The 19,682-nt window shown below is 50.9% G+C and overlaps 46 non-coding genes and 1 pseudogene across 46 annotated transcripts; all 47 read right to left on the reverse strand.

Moving 5' to 3' along the window:
• Nucleotides 1–130: 130 nt before the first annotated feature.
• On the reverse strand, nt 131–249 carry LOC129175089 (5S ribosomal RNA). Its single transcript, XR_008568060.1, has one exon. It is a non-coding gene; the product is annotated as a 5S ribosomal RNA (ribosomal RNA).
• Nucleotides 250–549: 300 nt separating this feature from the next.
• On the reverse strand, nt 550–668 carry LOC129174789 (5S ribosomal RNA). The gene has a single exon (XR_008567766.1). It is a non-coding gene; the product is annotated as a 5S ribosomal RNA (ribosomal RNA).
• Nucleotides 669–968: 300 nt separating this feature from the next.
• Nucleotides 969–1,087, reverse strand: LOC129175411 (5S ribosomal RNA). The gene has a single exon (XR_008568365.1). It is a non-coding gene; the product is annotated as a 5S ribosomal RNA (ribosomal RNA).
• A 300-nt stretch (nt 1,088–1,387) lies between these two features.
• LOC129175046 (5S ribosomal RNA) lies at nt 1,388–1,506 on the reverse strand. The gene has a single exon (XR_008568016.1). It is a non-coding gene; the product is annotated as a 5S ribosomal RNA (ribosomal RNA).
• A 300-nt stretch (nt 1,507–1,806) lies between these two features.
• Nucleotides 1,807–1,925, reverse strand: LOC129174790 (5S ribosomal RNA). The gene has a single exon (XR_008567767.1). It is a non-coding gene; the product is annotated as a 5S ribosomal RNA (ribosomal RNA).
• Nucleotides 1,926–2,225: 300 nt separating this feature from the next.
• LOC129175412 (5S ribosomal RNA) lies at nt 2,226–2,344 on the reverse strand. The gene has a single exon (XR_008568366.1). It is a non-coding gene; the product is annotated as a 5S ribosomal RNA (ribosomal RNA).
• Nucleotides 2,345–2,644: 300 nt separating this feature from the next.
• LOC129174955 (5S ribosomal RNA) lies at nt 2,645–2,763 on the reverse strand. Its single transcript, XR_008567925.1, has one exon. It is a non-coding gene; the product is annotated as a 5S ribosomal RNA (ribosomal RNA).
• Nucleotides 2,764–3,063: 300 nt separating this feature from the next.
• Nucleotides 3,064–3,182, reverse strand: LOC129175090 (5S ribosomal RNA). The gene has a single exon (XR_008568061.1). It is a non-coding gene; the product is annotated as a 5S ribosomal RNA (ribosomal RNA).
• Nucleotides 3,183–3,482: 300 nt separating this feature from the next.
• On the reverse strand, nt 3,483–3,602 carry LOC129175384 (5S ribosomal RNA; annotated as a pseudogene).
• Nucleotides 3,603–3,902: 300 nt separating this feature from the next.
• On the reverse strand, nt 3,903–4,022 carry LOC129175376 (5S ribosomal RNA). Its single transcript, XR_008568337.1, has one exon. It is a non-coding gene; the product is annotated as a 5S ribosomal RNA (ribosomal RNA).
• Nucleotides 4,023–4,322: 300 nt separating this feature from the next.
• LOC129175091 (5S ribosomal RNA) lies at nt 4,323–4,441 on the reverse strand. The gene has a single exon (XR_008568062.1). It is a non-coding gene; the product is annotated as a 5S ribosomal RNA (ribosomal RNA).
• Nucleotides 4,442–4,741: 300 nt separating this feature from the next.
• Nucleotides 4,742–4,860, reverse strand: LOC129174791 (5S ribosomal RNA). Its single transcript, XR_008567768.1, has one exon. It is a non-coding gene; the product is annotated as a 5S ribosomal RNA (ribosomal RNA).
• Nucleotides 4,861–5,160: 300 nt separating this feature from the next.
• Nucleotides 5,161–5,280, reverse strand: LOC129175302 (5S ribosomal RNA). Its single transcript, XR_008568266.1, has one exon. It is a non-coding gene; the product is annotated as a 5S ribosomal RNA (ribosomal RNA).
• Nucleotides 5,281–5,580: 300 nt separating this feature from the next.
• On the reverse strand, nt 5,581–5,699 carry LOC129175414 (5S ribosomal RNA). Its single transcript, XR_008568368.1, has one exon. It is a non-coding gene; the product is annotated as a 5S ribosomal RNA (ribosomal RNA).
• Nucleotides 5,700–5,999: 300 nt separating this feature from the next.
• LOC129175048 (5S ribosomal RNA) lies at nt 6,000–6,118 on the reverse strand. Its single transcript, XR_008568018.1, has one exon. It is a non-coding gene; the product is annotated as a 5S ribosomal RNA (ribosomal RNA).
• Nucleotides 6,119–6,418: 300 nt separating this feature from the next.
• On the reverse strand, nt 6,419–6,537 carry LOC129174793 (5S ribosomal RNA). Its single transcript, XR_008567770.1, has one exon. It is a non-coding gene; the product is annotated as a 5S ribosomal RNA (ribosomal RNA).
• A 300-nt stretch (nt 6,538–6,837) lies between these two features.
• LOC129175415 (5S ribosomal RNA) lies at nt 6,838–6,956 on the reverse strand. The gene has a single exon (XR_008568369.1). It is a non-coding gene; the product is annotated as a 5S ribosomal RNA (ribosomal RNA).
• A 300-nt stretch (nt 6,957–7,256) lies between these two features.
• Nucleotides 7,257–7,375, reverse strand: LOC129174957 (5S ribosomal RNA). The gene has a single exon (XR_008567927.1). It is a non-coding gene; the product is annotated as a 5S ribosomal RNA (ribosomal RNA).
• A 300-nt stretch (nt 7,376–7,675) lies between these two features.
• On the reverse strand, nt 7,676–7,794 carry LOC129175094 (5S ribosomal RNA). The gene has a single exon (XR_008568064.1). It is a non-coding gene; the product is annotated as a 5S ribosomal RNA (ribosomal RNA).
• Nucleotides 7,795–8,094: 300 nt separating this feature from the next.
• On the reverse strand, nt 8,095–8,213 carry LOC129174794 (5S ribosomal RNA). Its single transcript, XR_008567771.1, has one exon. It is a non-coding gene; the product is annotated as a 5S ribosomal RNA (ribosomal RNA).
• A 300-nt stretch (nt 8,214–8,513) lies between these two features.
• On the reverse strand, nt 8,514–8,633 carry LOC129175303 (5S ribosomal RNA). The gene has a single exon (XR_008568267.1). It is a non-coding gene; the product is annotated as a 5S ribosomal RNA (ribosomal RNA).
• A 300-nt stretch (nt 8,634–8,933) lies between these two features.
• On the reverse strand, nt 8,934–9,052 carry LOC129175416 (5S ribosomal RNA). The gene has a single exon (XR_008568370.1). It is a non-coding gene; the product is annotated as a 5S ribosomal RNA (ribosomal RNA).
• Nucleotides 9,053–9,352: 300 nt separating this feature from the next.
• LOC129175049 (5S ribosomal RNA) lies at nt 9,353–9,471 on the reverse strand. Its single transcript, XR_008568019.1, has one exon. It is a non-coding gene; the product is annotated as a 5S ribosomal RNA (ribosomal RNA).
• Nucleotides 9,472–9,771: 300 nt separating this feature from the next.
• On the reverse strand, nt 9,772–9,890 carry LOC129174795 (5S ribosomal RNA). Its single transcript, XR_008567772.1, has one exon. It is a non-coding gene; the product is annotated as a 5S ribosomal RNA (ribosomal RNA).
• Nucleotides 9,891–10,190: 300 nt separating this feature from the next.
• LOC129175417 (5S ribosomal RNA) lies at nt 10,191–10,309 on the reverse strand. Its single transcript, XR_008568371.1, has one exon. It is a non-coding gene; the product is annotated as a 5S ribosomal RNA (ribosomal RNA).
• A 300-nt stretch (nt 10,310–10,609) lies between these two features.
• On the reverse strand, nt 10,610–10,728 carry LOC129174958 (5S ribosomal RNA). The gene has a single exon (XR_008567928.1). It is a non-coding gene; the product is annotated as a 5S ribosomal RNA (ribosomal RNA).
• Nucleotides 10,729–11,028: 300 nt separating this feature from the next.
• Nucleotides 11,029–11,147, reverse strand: LOC129175095 (5S ribosomal RNA). Its single transcript, XR_008568065.1, has one exon. It is a non-coding gene; the product is annotated as a 5S ribosomal RNA (ribosomal RNA).
• A 300-nt stretch (nt 11,148–11,447) lies between these two features.
• Nucleotides 11,448–11,566, reverse strand: LOC129174796 (5S ribosomal RNA). The gene has a single exon (XR_008567773.1). It is a non-coding gene; the product is annotated as a 5S ribosomal RNA (ribosomal RNA).
• A 300-nt stretch (nt 11,567–11,866) lies between these two features.
• Nucleotides 11,867–11,986, reverse strand: LOC129175304 (5S ribosomal RNA). The gene has a single exon (XR_008568268.1). It is a non-coding gene; the product is annotated as a 5S ribosomal RNA (ribosomal RNA).
• A 300-nt stretch (nt 11,987–12,286) lies between these two features.
• On the reverse strand, nt 12,287–12,405 carry LOC129175418 (5S ribosomal RNA). Its single transcript, XR_008568372.1, has one exon. It is a non-coding gene; the product is annotated as a 5S ribosomal RNA (ribosomal RNA).
• A 300-nt stretch (nt 12,406–12,705) lies between these two features.
• LOC129175377 (5S ribosomal RNA) lies at nt 12,706–12,825 on the reverse strand. Its single transcript, XR_008568338.1, has one exon. It is a non-coding gene; the product is annotated as a 5S ribosomal RNA (ribosomal RNA).
• A 300-nt stretch (nt 12,826–13,125) lies between these two features.
• Nucleotides 13,126–13,244, reverse strand: LOC129175096 (5S ribosomal RNA). Its single transcript, XR_008568066.1, has one exon. It is a non-coding gene; the product is annotated as a 5S ribosomal RNA (ribosomal RNA).
• Nucleotides 13,245–13,544: 300 nt separating this feature from the next.
• On the reverse strand, nt 13,545–13,663 carry LOC129174797 (5S ribosomal RNA). Its single transcript, XR_008567774.1, has one exon. It is a non-coding gene; the product is annotated as a 5S ribosomal RNA (ribosomal RNA).
• A 300-nt stretch (nt 13,664–13,963) lies between these two features.
• On the reverse strand, nt 13,964–14,083 carry LOC129175305 (5S ribosomal RNA). The gene has a single exon (XR_008568269.1). It is a non-coding gene; the product is annotated as a 5S ribosomal RNA (ribosomal RNA).
• Nucleotides 14,084–14,383: 300 nt separating this feature from the next.
• On the reverse strand, nt 14,384–14,502 carry LOC129175419 (5S ribosomal RNA). Its single transcript, XR_008568373.1, has one exon. It is a non-coding gene; the product is annotated as a 5S ribosomal RNA (ribosomal RNA).
• Nucleotides 14,503–14,802: 300 nt separating this feature from the next.
• LOC129175378 (5S ribosomal RNA) lies at nt 14,803–14,922 on the reverse strand. The gene has a single exon (XR_008568339.1). It is a non-coding gene; the product is annotated as a 5S ribosomal RNA (ribosomal RNA).
• Nucleotides 14,923–15,222: 300 nt separating this feature from the next.
• Nucleotides 15,223–15,341, reverse strand: LOC129174798 (5S ribosomal RNA). Its single transcript, XR_008567775.1, has one exon. It is a non-coding gene; the product is annotated as a 5S ribosomal RNA (ribosomal RNA).
• A 300-nt stretch (nt 15,342–15,641) lies between these two features.
• Nucleotides 15,642–15,760, reverse strand: LOC129174799 (5S ribosomal RNA). The gene has a single exon (XR_008567776.1). It is a non-coding gene; the product is annotated as a 5S ribosomal RNA (ribosomal RNA).
• A 300-nt stretch (nt 15,761–16,060) lies between these two features.
• On the reverse strand, nt 16,061–16,179 carry LOC129175097 (5S ribosomal RNA). The gene has a single exon (XR_008568067.1). It is a non-coding gene; the product is annotated as a 5S ribosomal RNA (ribosomal RNA).
• A 300-nt stretch (nt 16,180–16,479) lies between these two features.
• On the reverse strand, nt 16,480–16,598 carry LOC129174800 (5S ribosomal RNA). Its single transcript, XR_008567777.1, has one exon. It is a non-coding gene; the product is annotated as a 5S ribosomal RNA (ribosomal RNA).
• A 300-nt stretch (nt 16,599–16,898) lies between these two features.
• LOC129175306 (5S ribosomal RNA) lies at nt 16,899–17,018 on the reverse strand. The gene has a single exon (XR_008568270.1). It is a non-coding gene; the product is annotated as a 5S ribosomal RNA (ribosomal RNA).
• Nucleotides 17,019–17,318: 300 nt separating this feature from the next.
• LOC129175420 (5S ribosomal RNA) lies at nt 17,319–17,437 on the reverse strand. Its single transcript, XR_008568374.1, has one exon. It is a non-coding gene; the product is annotated as a 5S ribosomal RNA (ribosomal RNA).
• Nucleotides 17,438–17,737: 300 nt separating this feature from the next.
• On the reverse strand, nt 17,738–17,857 carry LOC129175380 (5S ribosomal RNA). Its single transcript, XR_008568341.1, has one exon. It is a non-coding gene; the product is annotated as a 5S ribosomal RNA (ribosomal RNA).
• Nucleotides 17,858–18,157: 300 nt separating this feature from the next.
• LOC129175098 (5S ribosomal RNA) lies at nt 18,158–18,276 on the reverse strand. Its single transcript, XR_008568068.1, has one exon. It is a non-coding gene; the product is annotated as a 5S ribosomal RNA (ribosomal RNA).
• A 300-nt stretch (nt 18,277–18,576) lies between these two features.
• LOC129174802 (5S ribosomal RNA) lies at nt 18,577–18,695 on the reverse strand. The gene has a single exon (XR_008567778.1). It is a non-coding gene; the product is annotated as a 5S ribosomal RNA (ribosomal RNA).
• Nucleotides 18,696–18,995: 300 nt separating this feature from the next.
• Nucleotides 18,996–19,115, reverse strand: LOC129175307 (5S ribosomal RNA). Its single transcript, XR_008568271.1, has one exon. It is a non-coding gene; the product is annotated as a 5S ribosomal RNA (ribosomal RNA).
• Nucleotides 19,116–19,415: 300 nt separating this feature from the next.
• LOC129175421 (5S ribosomal RNA) lies at nt 19,416–19,534 on the reverse strand. The gene has a single exon (XR_008568375.1). It is a non-coding gene; the product is annotated as a 5S ribosomal RNA (ribosomal RNA).
• Between the last annotated feature and the right edge of the window lie 148 nt (nt 19,535–19,682).

Raw genomic sequence — 19,682 nt, forward strand, 5'->3', positions numbered from 1 at the left:
AGAGAGAAAAACACTGTAGATGGATGTTCCTCCCATGAGGGCAAAATAAATACTCTTCCTCCATTCAAAGTGATGGCGTTTTCCAAGAGGTGGGAAACAGCGCCCTATGCTGAAAGCCAAGAGCCTAAAAAGCTTTCAGCACCTGGTATTCCCAGGCGGTCTCCCATCCAAGTACTAACCAGGCCCGCCCCTGCTTAGCTTCCGAGATCGGACGAGATCGGGCGTTCTCAGGGTAGTATGGCCGTAAGCCGGAAAGCTCTCTGAAAACTTTCCTTTTAAAGACGACACTGGTCAAACTGCGCTTCTGCAAACGGTCTCGGATGTGTGTGCACACTTTGCTGCTCGTATGGTTTTTCTGGCTGTTTTGTGCCACCGGTCGCAGCCACAGCCAGCCTGTAAGCCTGTTTGAACTTCACAGCAGAGAGAAAAACACTGTAGATGGATGTTCCTCACATGAGGGCAAAATAAATACTCTTCCTCCATTCAAAGTGATGGCGTTTTCCAAGAAGTGGGAAACAGCGCCCTCTGCTGAAAGCCAAGAGCCTAAAAAGCTTACAGCACCTGGTATTCCCAGGCGGTCTCCCATCCAAGTACTCACCAGGCCCGCCCCTGCTTAGCTTCCGAGATCGGACGAGATCGGGCGTTCTCAGGGTAGTATGGCCGTAAGCCGGAAAGCTCTCTGAAAACTTTCCTTTTAAAGACGACACTGGTCAAACTGCGCTTCTGCAAACGGTCTCGGATGTGTGTGCACACTTTGCTGCTCGTATGGTTTTTCTGGCTGTTTTGTGCCACCGGTCGCAGCCACAGCCAGCCTGTAAGCCTGTTTGAACTTCACAGCAGAGAGAAAAACACTGTAGATGGATGTTCCTCACATGAGGGCAAAATAAATACTCTTCCTCCATTCAAAGTGATGGCGTTTTCCAAGAGGTGGGAAACAGCGCCCTCTGCTGAAAGCCAAGAGCCTAAAAAGCTTACAGCACCTGGTATTCCCAGGCGGTCTCCCATCCAAGTACTAACCAGGCCCGCCCCTGCTTAGCTTCCGAGATCGGACGAGATCGGGCGTTCTCAGGGTAGTATGGCCGTAAGCCGGAAAGCTCTCTGAAAACTTTCCTTTTAAAGACGACACTGGTCAAACTGCGCTTCTGCAAACGGTCTCGGATGTGTGTGCACACTTTGCTGCTCGTATGGTTTTTCTGGCTGTTTTGTGCCACCGGTCGCAGCCACAGCCAGCCTGTAAGCCTGTTTGAACTTCACAGCAGAGAGAAAAACACTGTAGATGGATGTTCCTCACATGAGGGCAAAATAAATACTCTTCCTCCATTCAAAGTGATGGCGTTTTCCAAGAGGTGGGAAACAGCGCCCTCTGCTGAAATCCAAGAGCCTAAAAAGCTTACAGCACCTGGTATTCCCAGGCGGTCTCCCATCCAAGTACTAAGCAGGCCCGCCCCTGCTTAGCTTCCGAGATCGGACGAGATCGGGCGTTCTCAGGGTAGTATGGCCGTAAGCCGGAAAGCTCTCTGAAAACTTTCCTTTTAAAGACGACACTGGTCAAACTACGCTTCTGCAAACGGTCTCGGATGTGTGTGCACACTTTGATGCTCGTATGGTTTTTCTGGCTGTTTTGTGCCACCGGTCGCAGCCACAGCCAGCCTGTAAGCCTGTTTGAACTTCACAGCAGAGAGAAAAACACTGTAGATGGATGTTCCTCACATGAGGGCAAAATAAATACTCTTCCTCCATTCAAAGTGATGGCGTTTTCCAAGAAGTGGGAAACAGCGCCCTCTGCTGAAAGCCAAGAGCCTAAAAAGCTTACAGCACCTGGTATTCCCAGGCGGTCTCCCATCCAAGTACTCACCAGGCCCGCCCCTGCTTAGCTTCCGAGATCGGACGAGATCGGGCGTTCTCAGGGTAGTATGGCCGTAAGCCGGAAAGCTCTCTGAAAACTTTCCTTTTAAAGACGACACTGGTCAAACTGCGCTTCTGCAAACGGTCTCGGATGTGTGTGCACACTTTGCTGCTCGTATGGTTTTTCTGGCTGTTTTGTGCCACCGGTCGCAGCCACAGCCAGCCTATAAGCCTGTTTGAACTTCACAGCAGAGAGACAAATACTGTAGATGGATGTTCCTCACATGAGGGCAAAATAAATACTCTTCCTCCATTCAAAGTGATGGCGTTTTCCAAGAAGTGGGAAACAGCGCCCTCTGCTGAACGCCAAGAGCCTAAAAAGCTTACAGCACCTGGTATTCCCAGGCGGTCTCCCATCCAAGTACTAACCAGGCCCGCCCCTGCTTAGCTTCCGAGATCGGACGAGATCGGGCGTTCTCAGGGTAGTATGGCCGTAAGCCAGAAAGCTCTCTGAAAACTTTCCTTTTAAAGACGACACTGGTCAAACAGCGCTTCTGCAAACGGTCTCGGATGTGTGTGCACACTTTGCTGCTCGTATGGTTTTTCTGGCTGTTTTGTGCCACCGGTCGCAGCCACAGCCAGCCTGTAAGCCTGTTTGAACTTCACAGCAGAGAGAAAAACACTGTAGATGGATGTTCCTCACATGAGGGCAAAATAAATACTCTTCCTCCATTCAAAGTGACGGCGTTTTCCAAGAAGTGGGAAACAGCGCCCTCTGCTGAAAGCCAAGAGCCTAAAAAGCTTACAGCACCTGGTATTCCCAGGCGGTCTCCCATCCAAGTACTCACCAGGCCCGCCCCTGCTTAGCTTCCGAGATCAGACGAGATCGGGCGTTCTCAGGGTAGTATGGCCGTAAGCCGGAAAGCTCTCTGAAAACTTTCCTTTTAAAGACGACACTGGTCAAACTGCGCTTCTGCAAACGGTCTCGGATGTGTGTGCACACTTTGCTGCTCGTATGGTTTTTCTGGCTGTTTTGTGCCACCGGTCGCAGCCACAGCCAGCCTGTAAGCCTGTTTGAACTTCACAGCAGAGAGAAAAACACTGTAGATGGATGTTCCTCCCATGAGGGCAAAATAAATACTCTTCCTCCATTCAAAGTGATGGCGTTTTCCAAGAGGTGGGAAACAGCGCCCTCTGCTGAAAGCCAAGAGCCTAAAAAGCTTTCAGCACCTGGTATTCCCAGGCGGTCTCCCATCCAAGTACTAACCAGGCCCGCCCCTGCTTAGCTTCCGAGATCGGACGAGATCGGGCGTTCTCAGGGTAGTATGGCCGTAAGCCGGAAAGCTCTCTGAAAACTTTCCTTTTAAAGACGACACTGGTCAAACTGCGCTTCTGCAAACGGTCTCGGATGTGTGTGCACACTTTGCTGCTCGTATGGTTTTTCTGGCTGTTTTGTGCCACCGGTCGCAGCCACAGCCAGCCTGTAAGCCTGTTTGAACTTCACAGCAGAGAGAAAAACACTGTAGATGGATGTTCCTCACATGAGGGCAAAATAAATACTCTTCCTCCATTCAAAGTGATGGCGTTTTCCAAGAAGTGGGAAACAGCGCCCTCTGCTGAAAGCCAAGAGCCTAAAAAGCTTACAGCACCTGGTATTCCCAGGCGGTCTCCCATTCCAAGTACTCACCAGGCCCGCCCCTGCTTAGCTTCCGAGATCGGACGAGATTGGGCGTTCTCAGGGTAGTATGGCCGTAAGCCGGAAAGCTCTCTGAAAACTTTCCTTTTAAAGACGACACTGGTCAAACTGCGCTTCTGCAAACGGTCTCGGATGTGTGTGCACACTTTGCTGCTCGTATGGTTTTTCTGGCTGTTTTGTGCCACCGGTCGCAGCCACAGCCAGCCTGTAAGCCTGTTTGAACTTCACAGCAGAGAGAAAAACACTGTAGATGGATGTTCCTCACATGAGGGCAAAATAAATACTCTTCCTCCATTCAAAGTGATGGCGTTTTCCAAGAAGTGGGAAACAGCGCCCTCTGCTGAAAGCCAAGAGCCTAAAAAGCTTACAGCACCTGGTATTCCCAGGCGGTCTCCCATTCCAAGTACTCACCAGGCCCGCCTCTGCTTAGCTTCCGAGATCGGACGAGATCGGGCGTTCTCAGGGTAGTATGGCTGTAAGCCGGAAAGCTCTCTGAAAACTTTCCTTTTAAAGACGACACTGGTCAAACTGCGCTTCTGCAAACGGTCTCGGATGTGTGTGCACACTTTGCTGCTCGTATGGTTTTTCTGGCTGTTTTGTGCCACCGGTCGCAGCCACAGCCAGCCTGTAAGCCTGTTTGAACTTCACAGCAGAGAGAAAAACACTGTAGATGGATGTTCCTCCCATGAGGGCAAAATAAATACTCTTCCTCCATTCAAAGTGATGGCGTTTTCCAAGAGGTGGGAAACAGCGCCCTCTGCTGAAAGCCAAGAGCCTAAAAAGCTTTCAGCACCTGGTATTCCCAGGCGGTCTCCCATCCAAGTACTAACCAGGCCCGCCCCTGCTTAGCTTCCGAGATCGGACGAGATCGGGCGTTCTCAGGGTAGTATGGCCGTAAGCCGGAAAGCTCTCTGAAAACTTTCCTTTTAAAGACGACACTGGTCAAACTGCGCTTCTGCAAACGGTCTCGGATGTGTGTGCACACTTTGCTGCTCGTATGGTTTTTCTGGCTGTTTTGTGCCACCGGTCGCAGCCACAGCCAGCCTGTAAGCCTGTTTGAACTTCACAGCAGAGAGAAAAACACTGTAGATGGATGTTCCTCACATGAGGGCAAAATAAATACTCTTCCTCCATTCAAAGTGATGGCGTTTTCCAAGAAGTGGGAAACAGCGCCCTCTGCTGAAAGCCAAGAGCCTAAAAAGCTTACAGCACCTGGTATTCCCAGGCGGTCTCCCATCCAAGTACTCACCAGGCCCGCCCCTGCTTAGCTTCCGAGATCGGACGAGATCGGGCGTTCTCAGGGTAGTATGGCCGTAAGCCGGAAAGCTCTCTGAAAACTTTCCTTTTAAAGACGACACTGGTCAAACTGCGCTTCTGCAAACGGTCTCGGATGTGTGTGCACACTTTGCTGCTCGTATGGTTTTTCTGGCTGTTTTGTGCCACCGGTCGCAGCCACAGCCAGCCTGTAAGCCTGTTTGAACTTCACAGCAGAGAGAAAAACACTGTAGATGGATGTTCCTCACATGAGGGCAAAATAAATACTCTTCCTCCATTCAAAGTGATGGCGTTTTCCAAGAAGTGGGAAACAGCGCCCTCTGCTGAAAGCCAAGAGCCTAAAAAGCTTACAGCACCTGGTATTCCCAGGCGGTCTCCCATTCCAAGTACTCACCAGGCCCGCCCCTGCTTAGCTTCCGAGATCGGACGAGATCGGGCGTTCTCAGGGTAGTATGGCCGTAAGCCGGAAAGCTCTCTGAAAACTTTCCTTTTAAAGACGACACTGGTCAAACTGCGCTTCTGCAAACGGTCTCGGATGTGTGTGCACACTTTGATGCTCGTATGGTTTTTCTGGCTGTTTTGTGCCACCGGTCGCAGCCACAGCCAGCCTGTAAGCCTGTTTGAACTTCACAGCAGAGAGAAAAACACTGTAGATGGATGTTCCTCACATGAGGGCAAAATAAATACTCTTCCTCCATTCAAAGTGATGGCGTTTTCCAAGAGGTGGGAAACAGCGCCCTCTGCTGAAAGCCAAGAGCCTAAAAAGCTTACAGCACCTGGTATTCCCAGGCGGTCTCCCATCCAAGTACTAACCAGGCCCGCCCCTGCTTAGCTTCCGAGATCGGACGAGATCGGGCGTTCTCAGGGTAGTATGGCCGTAAGCCGGAAAGCTCTCTGAAAACTTTCCTTTTAAAGACGACACTGGTCAAACTGCGCTTCTGCAAACGGTCTCGGATGTGTGTGCACACTTTGCTGCTCGTATGGTTTTTCTGGCTGTTTTGTGCCACCGGTCGCAGCCACAGCCAGCCTGTAAGCCTGTTTGAACTTCACAGCAGAGAGAAAAACACTGTAGATGGATGTTCCTCACATGAGGGCAAAATAAATACTCTTCCTCCATTCAAAGTGATGGCGTTTTCCAAGAGGTGGGAAACAGCGCCCTCTGCTGAAATCCAAGAGCCTAAAAAGCTTACAGCACCTGGTATTCCCAGGCGGTCTCCCATCCAAGTACTAAGCAGGCCCGCCCCTGCTTAGCTTCCGAGATCGGACGAGATCGGGCGTTCTCAGGGTAGTATGGCCGTAAGCCGGAAAGCTCTCTGAAAACTTTCCTTTTAAAGACGACACTGGTCAAACTACGCTTCTGCAAACGGTCTCGGATGTGTGTGCACACTTTGATGCTCGTATGGTTTTTCTGGCTGTTTTGTGCCACCGGTCGCAGCCACAGCCAGCCTGTAAGCCTGTTTGAACTTCACAGCAGAGAGAAAAACACTGTAGATGGATGTTCCTCACATGAGGGCAAAATAAATACTCTTCCTCCATTCAAAGTGATGGCGTTTTCCAAGAAGTGGGAAACAGCGCCCTCTGCTGAAAGCCAAGAGCCTAAAAAGCTTACAGCACCTGGTATTCCCAGGCGGTCTCCCATCCAAGTACTCACCAGGCCCGCCCCTGCTTAGCTTCCGAGATCGGACGAGATCGGGCGTTCTCAGGGTAGTATGGCCGTAAGCCGGAAAGCTCTCTGAAAACTTTCCTTTTAAAGACGACACTGGTCAAACTGCGCTTCTGCAAACGGTCTCGGATGTGTGTGCACACTTTGCTGCTCGTATGGTTTTTCTGGCTGTTTTGTGCCACCGGTCGCAGCCACAGCCAGCCTATAAGCCTGTTTGAACTTCACAGCAGAGAGACAAATACTGTAGATGGATGTTCCTCACATGAGGGCAAAATAAATACTCTTCCTCCATTCAAAGTGATGGCGTTTTCCAAGAAGTGGGAAACAGCGCCCTCTGCTGAACGCCAAGAGCCTAAAAAGCTTACAGCACCTGGTATTCCCAGGCGGTCTCCCATCCAAGTACTAACCAGGCCCGCCCCTGCTTAGCTTCCGAGATCGGACGAGATCGGGCGTTCTCAGGGTAGTATGGCCGTAAGCCAGAAAGCTCTCTGAAAACTTTCCTTTTAAAGACGACACTGGTCAAACAGCGCTTCTGCAAACGGTCTCGGATGTGTGTGCACACTTTGCTGCTCGTATGGTTTTTCTGGCTGTTTTGTGCCACCGGTCGCAGCCACAGCCAGCCTGTAAGCCTGTTTGAACTTCACAGCAGAGAGAAAAACACTGTAGATGGATGTTCCTCACATGAGGGCAAAATAAATACTCTTCCTCCATTCAAAGTGACGGCGTTTTCCAAGAAGTGGGAAACAGCGCCCTCTGCTGAAAGCCAAGAGCCTAAAAAGCTTACAGCACCTGGTATTCCCAGGCGGTCTCCCATCCAAGTACTCACCAGGCCCGCCCCTGCTTAGCTTCCGAGATCAGACGAGATCGGGCGTTCTCAGGGTAGTATGGCCGTAAGCCGGAAAGCTCTCTGAAAACTTTCCTTTTAAAGACGACACTGGTCAAACTGCGCTTCTGCAAACGGTCTCGGATGTGTGTGCACACTTTGCTGCTCGTATGGTTTTTCTGGCTGTTTTGTGCCACCGGTCGCAGCCACAGCCAGCCTGTAAGCCTGTTTGAACTTCACAGCAGAGAGAAAAACACTGTAGATGGATGTTCCTCCCATGAGGGCAAAATAAATACTCTTCCTCCATTCAAAGTGATGGCGTTTTCCAAGAGGTGGGAAACAGCGCCCTCTGCTGAAAGCCAAGAGCCTAAAAAGCTTTCAGCACCTGGTATTCCCAGGCGGTCTCCCATCCAAGTACTAACCAGGCCCGCCCCTGCTTAGCTTCCGAGATCGGACGAGATCGGGCGTTCTCAGGGTAGTATGGCCGTAAGCCGGAAAGCTCTCTGAAAACTTTCCTTTTAAAGACGACACTGGTCAAACTGCGCTTCTGCAAACGGTCTCGGATGTGTGTGCACACTTTGCTGCTCGTATGGTTTTTCTGGCTGTTTTGTGCCACCGGTCGCAGCCACAGCCAGCCTGTAAGCCTGTTTGAACTTCACAGCAGAGAGAAAAACACTGTAGATGGATGTTCCTCACATGAGGGCAAAATAAATACTCTTCCTCCATTCAAAGTGATGGCGTTTTCCAAGAAGTGGGAAACAGCGCCCTCTGCTGAAAGCCAAGAGCCTAAAAAGCTTACAGCACCTGGTATTCCCAGGCGGTCTCCCATCCAAGTACTCACCAGGCCCGCCCCTGCTTAGCTTCCGAGATCGGACGAGATCGGGCGTTCTCAGGGTAGTATGGCCGTAAGCCGGAAAGCTCTCTGAAAACTTTCCTTTTAAAGACGACACTGGTCAAACTGCGCTTCTGCAAACGGTCTCGGATGTGTGTGCACACTTTGCTGCTCGTATGGTTTTTCTGGCTGTTTTGTGCCACCGGTCGCAGCCACAGCCAGCCTGTAAGCCTGTTTGAACTTCACAGCAGAGAGAAAAACACTGTAGATGGATGTTCCTCACATGAGGGCAAAATAAATACTCTTCCTCCATTCAAAGTGATGGCGTTTTCCAAGAAGTGGGAAACAGCGCCCTCTGCTGAAAGCCAAGAGCCTAAAAAGCTTACAGCACCTGGTATTCCCAGGCGGTCTCCCATTCCAAGTACTCACCAGGCCCGCCCCTGCTTAGCTTCCGAGATCGGACGAGATCGGGCGTTCTCAGGGTAGTATGGCCGTAAGCCGGAAAGCTCTCTGAAAACTTTCCTTTTAAAGACGACACTGGTCAAACTGCGCTTCTGCAAACGGTCTCGGATGTGTGTGCACACTTTGATGCTCGTATGGTTTTTCTGGCTGTTTTGTGCCACCGGTCGCAGCCACAGCCAGCCTGTAAGCCTGTTTGAACTTCACAGCAGAGAGAAAAACACTGTAGATGGATGTTCCTCACATGAGGGCAAAATAAATACTCTTCCTCCATTCAAAGTGATGGCGTTTTCCAAGAGGTGGGAAACAGCGCCCTCTGCTGAAAGCCAAGAGCCTAAAAAGCTTACAGCACCTGGTATTCCCAGGCGGTCTCCCATCCAAGTACTAACCAGGCCCGCCCCTGCTTAGCTTCCGAGATCGGACGAGATCGGGCGTTCTCAGGGTAGTATGGCCGTAAGCCGGAAAGCTCTCTGAAAACTTTCCTTTTAAAGACGACACTGGTCAAACTGCGCTTCTGCAAACGGTCTCGGATGTGTGTGCACACTTTGCTGCTCGTATGGTTTTTCTGGCTGTTTTGTGCCACCGGTCGCAGCCACAGCCAGCCTGTAAGCCTGTTTGAACTTCACAGCAGAGAGAAAAACACTGTAGATGGATGTTCCTCACATGAGGGCAAAATAAATACTCTTCCTCCATTCAAAGTGATGGCGTTTTCCAAGAGGTGGGAAACAGCGCCCTCTGCTGAAATCCAAGAGCCTAAAAAGCTTACAGCACCTGGTATTCCCAGGCGGTCTCCCATCCAAGTACTAAGCAGGCCCGCCCCTGCTTAGCTTCCGAGATCGGACGAGATCGGGCGTTCTCAGGGTAGTATGGCCGTAAGCCGGAAAGCTCTCTGAAAACTTTCCTTTTAAAGACGACACTGGTCAAACTACGCTTCTGCAAACGGTCTCGGATGTGTGTGCACACTTTGATGCTCGTATGGTTTTTCTGGCTGTTTTGTGCCACCGGTCGCAGCCACAGCCAGCCTGTAAGCCTGTTTGAACTTCACAGCAGAGAGAAAAACACTGTAGATGGATGTTCCTCACATGAGGGCAAAATAAATACTCTTCCTCCATTCAAAGTGATGGCGTTTTCCAAGAAGTGGGAAACAGCGCCCTCTGCTGAAAGCCAAGAGCCTAAAAAGCTTACAGCACCTGGTATTCCCAGGCGGTCTCCCATCCAAGTACTCACCAGGCCCGCCCCTGCTTAGCTTCCGAGATCGGACGAGATCGGGCGTTCTCAGGGTAGTATGGCCGTAAGCCGGAAAGCTCTCTGAAAACTTTCCTTTTAAAGACGACACTGGTCAAACTGCGCTTCTGCAAACGGTCTCGGATGTGTGTGCACACTTTGCTGCTCGTATGGTTTTTCTGGCTGTTTTGTGCCACCGGTCGCAGCCACAGCCAGCCTATAAGCCTGTTTGAACTTCACAGCAGAGAGACAAATACTGTAGATGGATGTTCCTCACATGAGGGCAAAATAAATACTCTTCCTCCATTCAAAGTGATGGCGTTTTCCAAGAAGTGGGAAACAGCGCCCTCTGCTGAACGCCAAGAGCCTAAAAAGCTTACAGCACCTGGTATTCCCAGGCGGTCTCCCATCCAAGTACTAACCAGGCCCGCCCCTGCTTAGCTTCCGAGATCGGACGAGATCGGGCGTTCTCAGGGTAGTATGGCCGTAAGCCAGAAAGCTCTCTGAAAACTTTCCTTTTAAAGACGACACTGGTCAAACAGCGCTTCTGCAAACGGTCTCGGATGTGTGTGCACACTTTGCTGCTCGTATGGTTTTTCTGGCTGTTTTGTGCCACCGGTCGCAGCCACAGCCAGCCTGTAAGCCTGTTTGAACTTCACAGCAGAGAGAAAAACACTGTAGATGGATGTTCCTCACATGAGGGCAAAATAAATACTCTTCCTCCATTCAAAGTGACGGCGTTTTCCAAGAAGTGGGAAACAGCGCCCTCTGCTGAAAGCCAAGAGCCTAAAAAGCTTACAGCACCTGGTATTCCCAGGCGGTCTCCCATCCAAGTACTCACCAGGCCCGCCCCTGCTTAGCTTCCGAGATCAGACGAGATCGGGCGTTCTCAGGGTAGTATGGCCGTAAGCCGGAAAGCTCTCTGAAAACTTTCCTTTTAAAGACGACACTGGTCAAACTGCGCTTCTGCAAACGGTCTCGGATGTGTGTGCACACTTTGCTGCTCGTATGGTTTTTCTGGCTGTTTTGTGCCACCGGTCGCAGCCACAGCCAGCCTGTAAGCCTGTTTGAACTTCACAGCAGAGAGAAAAACACTGTAGATGGATGTTCCTCCCATGAGGGCAAAATAAATACTCTTCCTCCATTCAAAGTGATGGCGTTTTCCAAGAGGTGGGAAACAGCGCCCTCTGCTGAAAGCCAAGAGCCTAAAAAGCTTTCAGCACCTGGTATTCCCAGGCGGTCTCCCATCCAAGTACTAACCAGGCCCGCCCCTGCTTAGCTTCCGAGATCGGACGAGATCGGGCGTTCTCAGGGTAGTATGGCCGTAAGCCGGAAAGCTCTCTGAAAACTTTCCTTTTAAAGACGACACTGGTCAAACTGCGCTTCTGCAAACGGTCTCGGATGTGTGTGCACACTTTGCTGCTCGTATGGTTTTTCTGGCTGTTTTGTGCCACCGGTCGCAGCCACAGCCAGCCTGTAAGCCTGTTTGAACTTCACAGCAGAGAGAAAAACACTGTAGATGGATGTTCCTCACATGAGGGCAAAATAAATACTCTTCCTCCATTCAAAGTGATGGCGTTTTCCAAGAAGTGGGAAACAGCGCCCTCTGCTGAAAGCCAAGAGCCTAAAAAGCTTACAGCACCTGGTATTCCCAGGCGGTCTCCCATCCAAGTACTCACCAGGCCCGCCCCTGCTTAGCTTCCGAGATCGGACGAGATCGGGCGTTCTCAGGGTAGTATGGCCGTAAGCCGGAAAGCTCTCTGAAAACTTTCCTTTTAAAGACGACACTGGTCAAACTGCGCTTCTGCAAACGGTCTCGGATGTGTGTGCACACTTTGCTGCTCGTATGGTTTTTCTGGCTGTTTTGTGCCACCGGTCGCAGCCACAGCCAGCCTGTAAGCCTGTTTGAACTTCACAGCAGAGAGAAAAACACTGTAGATGGATGTTCCTCACATGAGGGCAAAATAAATACTCTTCCTCCATTCAAAGTGATGGCGTTTTCCAAGAAGTGGGAAACAGCGCCCTCTGCTGAAAGCCAAGAGCCTAAAAAGCTTACAGCACCTGGTATTCCCAGGCGGTCTCCCATTCCAAGTACTCACCAGGCCCGCCCCTGCTTAGCTTCCGAGATCGGACGAGATCGGGCGTTCTCAGGGTAGTATGGCCGTAAGCCGGAAAGCTCTCTGAAAACTTTCCTTTTAAAGACGACACTGGTCAAACTGCGCTTCTGCAAACGGTCTCGGATGTGTGTGCACACTTTGCTGCTCGTATGGTTTTTCTGGCTGTTTTGTGCCACCGGTCGCAGCCACAGCCAGCCTGTAAGCCTGTTTGAACTTCACAGCAGAGAGAAAAACACTGTAGATGGATGTTCCTCACATGAGGGCAAAATAAATACTCTTCCTCCATTCAAAGTGATGGCGTTTTCCAAGAAGTGGGAAACAGCGCCCTCTGCTGAAAGCCAAGAGCCTAAAAAGCTTACAGCACCTGGTATTCCCAGGCGGTCTCCCATCCAAGTACTAACCAGGCCCGCCCCTGCTTAGCTTCCGAGATCGGACGAGATCGGGCGTTCTCAGGGTAGTATGGCCGTAAGCCGGAAAGCTCTCTGAAAACTTTCCTTTTAAAGACGACACTGGTCAAACTGCGCTTCTGCAAACGGTCTCGGATGTGTGTGCACACTTTGCTGCTCGTATGGTTTTTCTGGCTGTTTTGTGCCACCGGTCGCAGCCACAGCCAGCCTGTAAGCCTGTTTGAACTTCACAGCAGAGAGAAAAACACTGTAGATGGATGTTCCTCACATGAGGGCAAAATAAATACTCTTCCTCCATTCAAAGTGATGGCGTTTTCCAAGAAGTGGGAAACAGCGCCCTCTGCTGAAAGCCAAGAGCCTAAAAAGCTTACAGCACCTGGTATTCCCAGGCGGTCTCCCATTCCAAGTACTCACCAGGCCCGCCTCTGCTTAGCTTCCGAGATCGGACGAGATCGGGCGTTCTCAGGGTAGTATGGCTGTAAGCCGGAAAGCTCTCTGAAAACTTTCCTTTTAAAGACGACACTGGTCAAACTGCGCTTCTGCAAACGGTCTCGGATGTGTGTGCACACTTTGCTGCTCGTATGGTTTTTCTGGCTGTTTTGTGCCACCGGTCGCAGCCACAGCCAGCCTGTAAGCCTGTTTGAACTTCACAGCAGAGAGAAAAACACTGTAGATGGATGTTCCTCCCATGAGGGCAAAATAAATACTCTTCCTCCATTCAAAGTGATGGCGTTTTCCAAGAGGTGGGAAACAGCGCCCTCTGCTGAAAGCCAAGAGCCTAAAAAGCTTTCAGCACCTGGTATTCCCAGGCGGTCTCCCATCCAAGTACTAACCAGGCCCGCCCCTGCTTAGCTTCCGAGATCGGACGAGATCGGGCGTTCTCAGGGTAGTATGGCCGTAAGCCGGAAAGCTCTCTGAAAACTTTCCTTTTAAAGACGACACTGGTCAAACTGCGCTTCTGCAAACGGTCTCGGATGTGTGTGCACACTTTGCTGCTCGTATGGTTTTTCTGGCTGTTTTGTGCCACCGGTCGCAGCCACAGCCAGCCTGTAAGCCTGTTTGAACTTCACAGCAGAGAGAAAAACACTGTAGATGGATGTTCCTCACATGAGGGCAAAATAAATACTCTTCCTCCATTCAAAGTGATGGCGTTTTCCAAGAAGTGGGAAACAGCGCCCTCTGCTGAAAGCCAAGAGCCTAAAAAGCTTACAGCACCTGGTATTCCCAGGCGGTCTCCCATCCAAGTACTCACCAGGCCCGCCCCTGCTTAGCTTCCGAGATCGGACGAGATCGGGCGTTCTCAGGGTAGTATGGCCGTAAGCCGGAAAGCTCTCTGAAAACTTTCCTTTTAAAGACGACACTGGTCAAACTGCGCTTCTGCAAACGGTCTCGGATGTGTGTGCACACTTTGCTGCTCGTATGGTTTTTCTGGCTGTTTTGTGCCACCGGTCGCAGCCACAGCCAGCCTGTAAGCCTGTTTGAACTTCACAGCAGAGAGAAAAACACTGTAGATGGATGTTCCTCACATGAGGGCAAAATAAATACTCTTCCTCCATTCAAAGTGATGGCGTTTTCCAAGAAGTGGGAAACAGCGCCCTCTGCTGAAAGCCAAGAGCCTAAAAAGCTTACAGCACCTGGTATTCCCAGGCGGTCTCCCATTCCAAGTACTCACCAGGCCCGCCCCTGCTTAGCTTCCGAGATCGGACGAGATCGGGCGTTCTCAGGGTAGTATGGCCGTAAGCCGGAAAGCTCTCTGAAAACTTTCCTTTTAAAGACGACACTGGTCAAACTGCGCTTCTGCAAACGGTCTCGGATGTGTGTGCACACTTTGCTGCTCGTATGGTTTTTCTGGCTGTTTTGTGCCACCGGTCGCAGCCACAGCCAGCCTGTAAGCCTGTTTGAACTTCACAGCAGAGAGAAAAACACTGTAGATGGATGTTCCTCACATGAGGGCAAAATAAATACTCTTCCTCCATTCAAAGTGATGGCGTTTTCCAAGAAGTGGGAAACAGCGCCCTCTGCTGAAAGCCAAGAGCCTAAAAAGCTTACAGCACCTGGTATTCCCAGGCGGTCTCCCATCCAAGTACTAACCAGGCCCGCCCCTGCTTAGCTTCCGAGATCGGACGAGATCGGGCGTTCTCAGGGTAGTATGGCCGTAAGCCGGAAAGCTCTCTGAAAACTTTCCTTTTAAAGACGACACTGGTCAAACTGCGCTTCTGCAAACGGTCTCGGATGTGTGTGCACACTTTGCTGCTCGTATGGTTTTTCTGGCTGTTTTGTGCCACCGGTCGCAGCCACAGCCAGCCTGTAAGCCTGTTTGAACTTCACAGCAGAGAGAAAAACACTGTAGATGGATGTTCCTCACATGAGGGCAAAATAAATACTCTTCCTCCATTCAAAGTGATGGCGTTTTCCAAGAAGTGGGAAACAGCGCCCTCTGCTGAAAGCCAAGAGCCTAAAAAGCTTACAGCACCTGGTATTCCCAGGCGGTCTCCCATTCCAAGTACTCACCAGGCCCGCCTCTGCTTAGCTTCCGAGATCGGACGAGATCGGGCGTTCTCAGGGTAGTATGGCTGTAAGCCGGAAAGCTCTCTGAAAACTTTCCTTTTAAAGACGACACTGGTCAAACTGCGCTTCTGCAAACGGTCTCGGATGTGTGTGCACACTTTGCTGCTCGTATGGTTTTTCTGGCTGTTTTGTGCCACCGGTCGCAGCCACAGCCAGCCTGTAAGCCTGTTTGAACTTCACAGCAGAGAGAAAAACACTGTAGATGGATGTTCCTCACATGAGGGCAAAATAAATACTCTTCCTCCATTCAAAGTGATGGCGTTTTCCAAGAAGTGGGAAACAGCGCCCTCTGCTGAAAGCCAAGAGCCTAAAAAGCTTACAGCACCTGGTATTCCCAGGCGGTCTCCCATCCAAGTACTCACCAGGCCCGCCCCTGCTTAGCTTCCGAGATCGGACGAGATCGGGCGTTCTCAGGGTAGTATGGCCGTAAGCCGGAAAGCTCTCTGAAAACTTTCCTTTTAAAGACGACACTGGTCAAACTGCGCTTCTGCAAACGGTCTCGGATGTGTGTGCACACTTTGCTGCTCGTATGGTTTTTCTGGCTGTTTTGTGCCACCGGTCGCAGCCACAGCCAGCCTGTAAGCCTGTTTGAACTTCACAGCAGAGAGAAAAACACTGTAGATGGATGTTCCTCACATGAGGGCAAAATAAATACTCTTCCTCCATTCAAAGTGATGGCGTTTTCCAAGAAGTGGGAAACAGCGCCCTCTGCTGAAAGCCAAGAGCCTAAAAAGCTTACAGCACCTGGTATTCCCAGGCGGTCTCCCATCCAAGTACTCACCAGGCCCGCCCCTGCTTAGCTTCCGAGATCGGACGAGATCGGGCGTTCTCAGGGTAGTATGGCCGTAAGCCGGAAAGCTCTCTGAAAACTTTCCTTTTAAAGACGACACTGGTCAAACTGCGCTTCTGCAAACGGTCTCGGATGTGTGTGCACACTTTGCTGCTCGTATGGTTTTTCTGGCTGTTTTGTGCCACCGGTCGCAGCCACAGCCAGCCTGTAAGCCTGTTTGAACTTCACAGCAGAGAGAAAAACACTGTAGATGGATGTTCCTCCCATGAGGGCAAAATAAATACTCTTCCTCCATTCAAAGTGATGGCGTTTTCCAAGAGGTGGGAAACAGCGCCCTCTGCTGAAAGCCAAGAGCCTAAAAAGCTTTCAGCACCTGGTATTCCCAGGCGGTCTCCCATCCAAGTACTAACCAGGCCCGCCCCTGCTTAGCTTCCGAGATCGGACGAGATCGGGCGTTCTCAGGGTAGTATGGCCGTAAGCCGGAAAGCTCTCTGAAAACTTTCCTTTTAAAGACGACACTGGTCAAACTGCGCTTCTGCAAACGGTCTCGGATGTGTGTGCACACTTTGCTGCTCGTATGGTTTTTCTGGCTGTTTTGTGCCACCGGTCGCAGCCACAGCCAGCCTGTAAGCCTGTTTGAACTTCACAGCAGAGAGAAAAACACTGTAGATGGATGTTCCTCACATGAGGGCAAAATAAATACTCTTCCTCCATTCAAAGTGATGGCGTTTTCCAAGAAGTGGGAAACAGCGCCCTCTGCTGAAAGCCAAGAGCCTAAAAAGCTTACAGCACCTGGTATTCCCAGGCGGTCTCCCATCCAAGTACTCACCAGGCCCGCCCCTGCTTAGCTTCCGAGATCGGACGAGATCGGGCGTTCTCAGGGTAGTATGGCCGTAAGCCGGAAAGCTCTCTGAAAACTTTCCTTTTAAAGACGACACTGGTCAAACTGCGCTTCTGCAAACGGTCTCGGATGTGTGTGCACACTTTGCTGCTCGTATGGTTTTTCTGGCTGTTTTGTGCCACCGGTCGCAGCCACAGCCAGCCTGTAAGCCTGTTTGAACTTCACAGCAGAGAGAAAAACACTGTAGATGGATGTTCCTCACATGAGGGCAAAATAAATACTCTTCCTCCATTCAAAGTGATGGCGTTTTCCAAGAAGTGGGAAACAGCGCCCTCTGCTGAAAGCCAAGAGCCTAAAAAGCTTACAGCACCTGGTATTCCCAGGCGGTCTCCCATTCCAAGTACTCACCAGGCCCGCCCCTGCTTAGCTTCCGAGATCGGACGAGATCGGGCGTTCTCAGGGTAGTATGGCCGTAAGCCGGAAAGCTCTCTGAAAACTTTCCTTTTAAAGACGACACTGGTCAAACTGCGCTTCTGCAAACGGTCTCGGATGTGTGTGCACACTTTGCTGCTCGTATGGTTTTTCTGGCTGTTTTGTGCCACCGGTCGCAGCCACAGCCAGCCTGTAAGCCTGTTTGAACTTCACAGCAGAGAGAAAAACACTGTAGATGGATGTTCCTCACATGAGGGCAAAATAAATACTCTTCCTCCATTCAAAGTGATGGCGTTTTCCAAGAAGTGGGAAACAGCGCCCTCTGCTGAAAGCCAAGAGCCTAAAAAGCTTACAGCACCTGGTATTCCCAGGCGGTCTCCCATCCAAGTACTAACCAGGCCCGCCCCTGCTTAGCTTCCGAGATCGGACGAGATCGGGCGTTCTCAGGGTAGTATGGCCGTAAGCCGGAAAGCTCTCTGAAAACTTTCCTTTTAAAGACGACACTGGTCAAACTGCGCTTCTGCAAACGGTCTCGGATGTGTGTGCACACTTTGCTGCTCGTATGGTTTTTCTGGCTGTTTTGTGCCACCGGTCGCAGCCACAGCCAGCCTGTAAGCCTGTTTGAACTTCACAGCAGAGAGAAAAACACTGTAGATGGATGTTCCTCACATGAGGGCAAAATAAATACTCTTCCTCCATTCAAAGTGATGGCGTTTTCCAAGAAGTGGGAAACAGCGCCCTCTGCTGAAAGCCAAGAGCCTAAAAAGCTTACAGCACCTGGTATTCCCAGGCGGTCTCCCATTCCAAGTACTCACCAGGCCCGCCTCTGCTTAGCTTCCGAGATCGGACGAGATCGGGCGTTCTCAGGGTAGTATGGCTGTAAGCCGGAAAGCTCTCTGAAAACTTTCCTTTTAAAGACGACACTGGTCAAACTGCGCTTCTGCAAACGGTCTCGGATGTGTGTGCACACTTTGCTGCTCGTATGGTTTTTCTGGCTGTTTTGTGCCACCGGTCGCAGCCACAGCCAGCCTGTAAGCCTGTTTGAACTTCACAGCAGAGAGAAAAACACTGTAGATGGATGTTCCTCCCATGAGGGCAAAATAAATACTCTTCCTCCATTCAAAGTGATGGCGTTTTCCAAGAGGTGGGAAACAGCGCCCTCTGCTGAAAGCCAAGAGCCTAAAAAGCTTTCAGCACCTGGTATTCCCAGGCGGTCTCCCATCCAAGTACTAACCAGGCCCGCCCCTGCTTAGCTTCCGAGATCGGACGAGATCGGGCGTTCTCAGGGTAGTATGGCCGTAAGCCGGAAAGCTCTCTGAAAACTTTCCTTTTAAAGACGACACTGGTCAAACTGCGCTTCTGCAAACGGTCTCGGATGTGTGTGCACACTTTGCTGCTCGTATGGTTTTTCTGGCTGTTTTGTGCCACCGGTCGCAGCCACAGCCAGCCTGTAAGCCTGTTTGAACTTCACAGCAGAGAGAAAAACACTGTAGATGGATGTTCCTCACATGAGGGCAAAATAAATACTCTTCCTCCATTCAAAGTGATGGCGTTTTCCAAGAAGTGGGAAACAGCGCCCTCTGCTGAAAGCCAAGAGCCTAAAAAGCTTACAGCACCTGGTATTCCCAGGCGGTCTCCCATCCAAGTACTCACCAGGCCCGCCCCTGCTTAGCTTCCGAGATCGGACGAGATCGGGCGTTCTCAGGGTAGTATGGCCGTAAGCCGGAAAGCTCTCTGAAAACTTTCCTTTTAAAGACGACACTGGTCAAACTGCGCTTCTGCAAACGGTCTCGGATGTGTGTGCACACTTTGCTGCTCGTATGGTTTTTCTGGCTGTTTTGTGCCACCGGTCGCAGCCACAGCCAGCCTGTAAGCCTGTTTGAACTTCACAGCAGAGAGAAAAACACTGTAGATGGATGTTCCTCACATGAGGGCAAAATAAATACTCTTCCTCCATTCAAAGTGATGGCGTTTTCCAAGAAGTGGGAAACAGCGCCCTCTGCTGAAAGCCAAGAGCCTAAAAAGCTTACAGCACCTGGTATTCCCAGGCGGTCTCCCATTCCAAGTACTCACCAGGCCCGCCCCTGCTTAGCTTCCGAGATCGGACGAGATCGGGCGTTCTCAGGGTAGTATGGCCGTAAGCCGGAAAGCTCTCTGAAAACTTTCCTTTTAAAGACGACACTGGTCAAACTGCGCTTCTGCAAACGGTCTCGGATGTGTGTGCACACTTTGCTGCTCGTATGGTTTTTCTGGCTGTTTTGTGCCACCGGTCGCAGCCACAGCCAGCCTGTAAGCCTGTTTGAACTTCACAGCAGAGAGAAAAACACTGTAGATGGATGTTCCTCACATGAGGGCAAAATAAATACTCTTCCTCCATTCAAAGTGATGGCGTTTTCCAAGAAGTGGGAAACAGCGCCCTCTGCTGAAAGCCAAGAGCCTAAAAAGCTTACAGCACCTGGTATTCCCAGGCGGTCTCCCATCCAAGTACTAACCAGGCCCGCCCCTGCTTAGCTTCCGAGATCGGACGAGATCGGGCGTTCTCAGGGTAGTATGGCCGTAAGCCGGAAAGCTCTCTGAAAACTTTCCTTTTAAAGACGACACTGGTCAAACTGCGCTTCTGCAAACGGTCTCGGATGTGTGTGCACACTTTGCTGCTCGTATGGTTTTTCTGGCTGTTTTGTGCCACCGGTCGCAGCCACAGCCAGCCTGT

This window comes from Dunckerocampus dactyliophorus, unplaced genomic scaffold, assembly GCF_027744805.1.
Source record: "Dunckerocampus dactyliophorus isolate RoL2022-P2 unplaced genomic scaffold, RoL_Ddac_1.1 HiC_scaffold_23, whole genome shotgun sequence".
In the NCBI taxonomy this organism is placed as follows: domain Eukaryota; kingdom Metazoa; phylum Chordata; class Actinopteri; order Syngnathiformes; family Syngnathidae; genus Dunckerocampus; species Dunckerocampus dactyliophorus.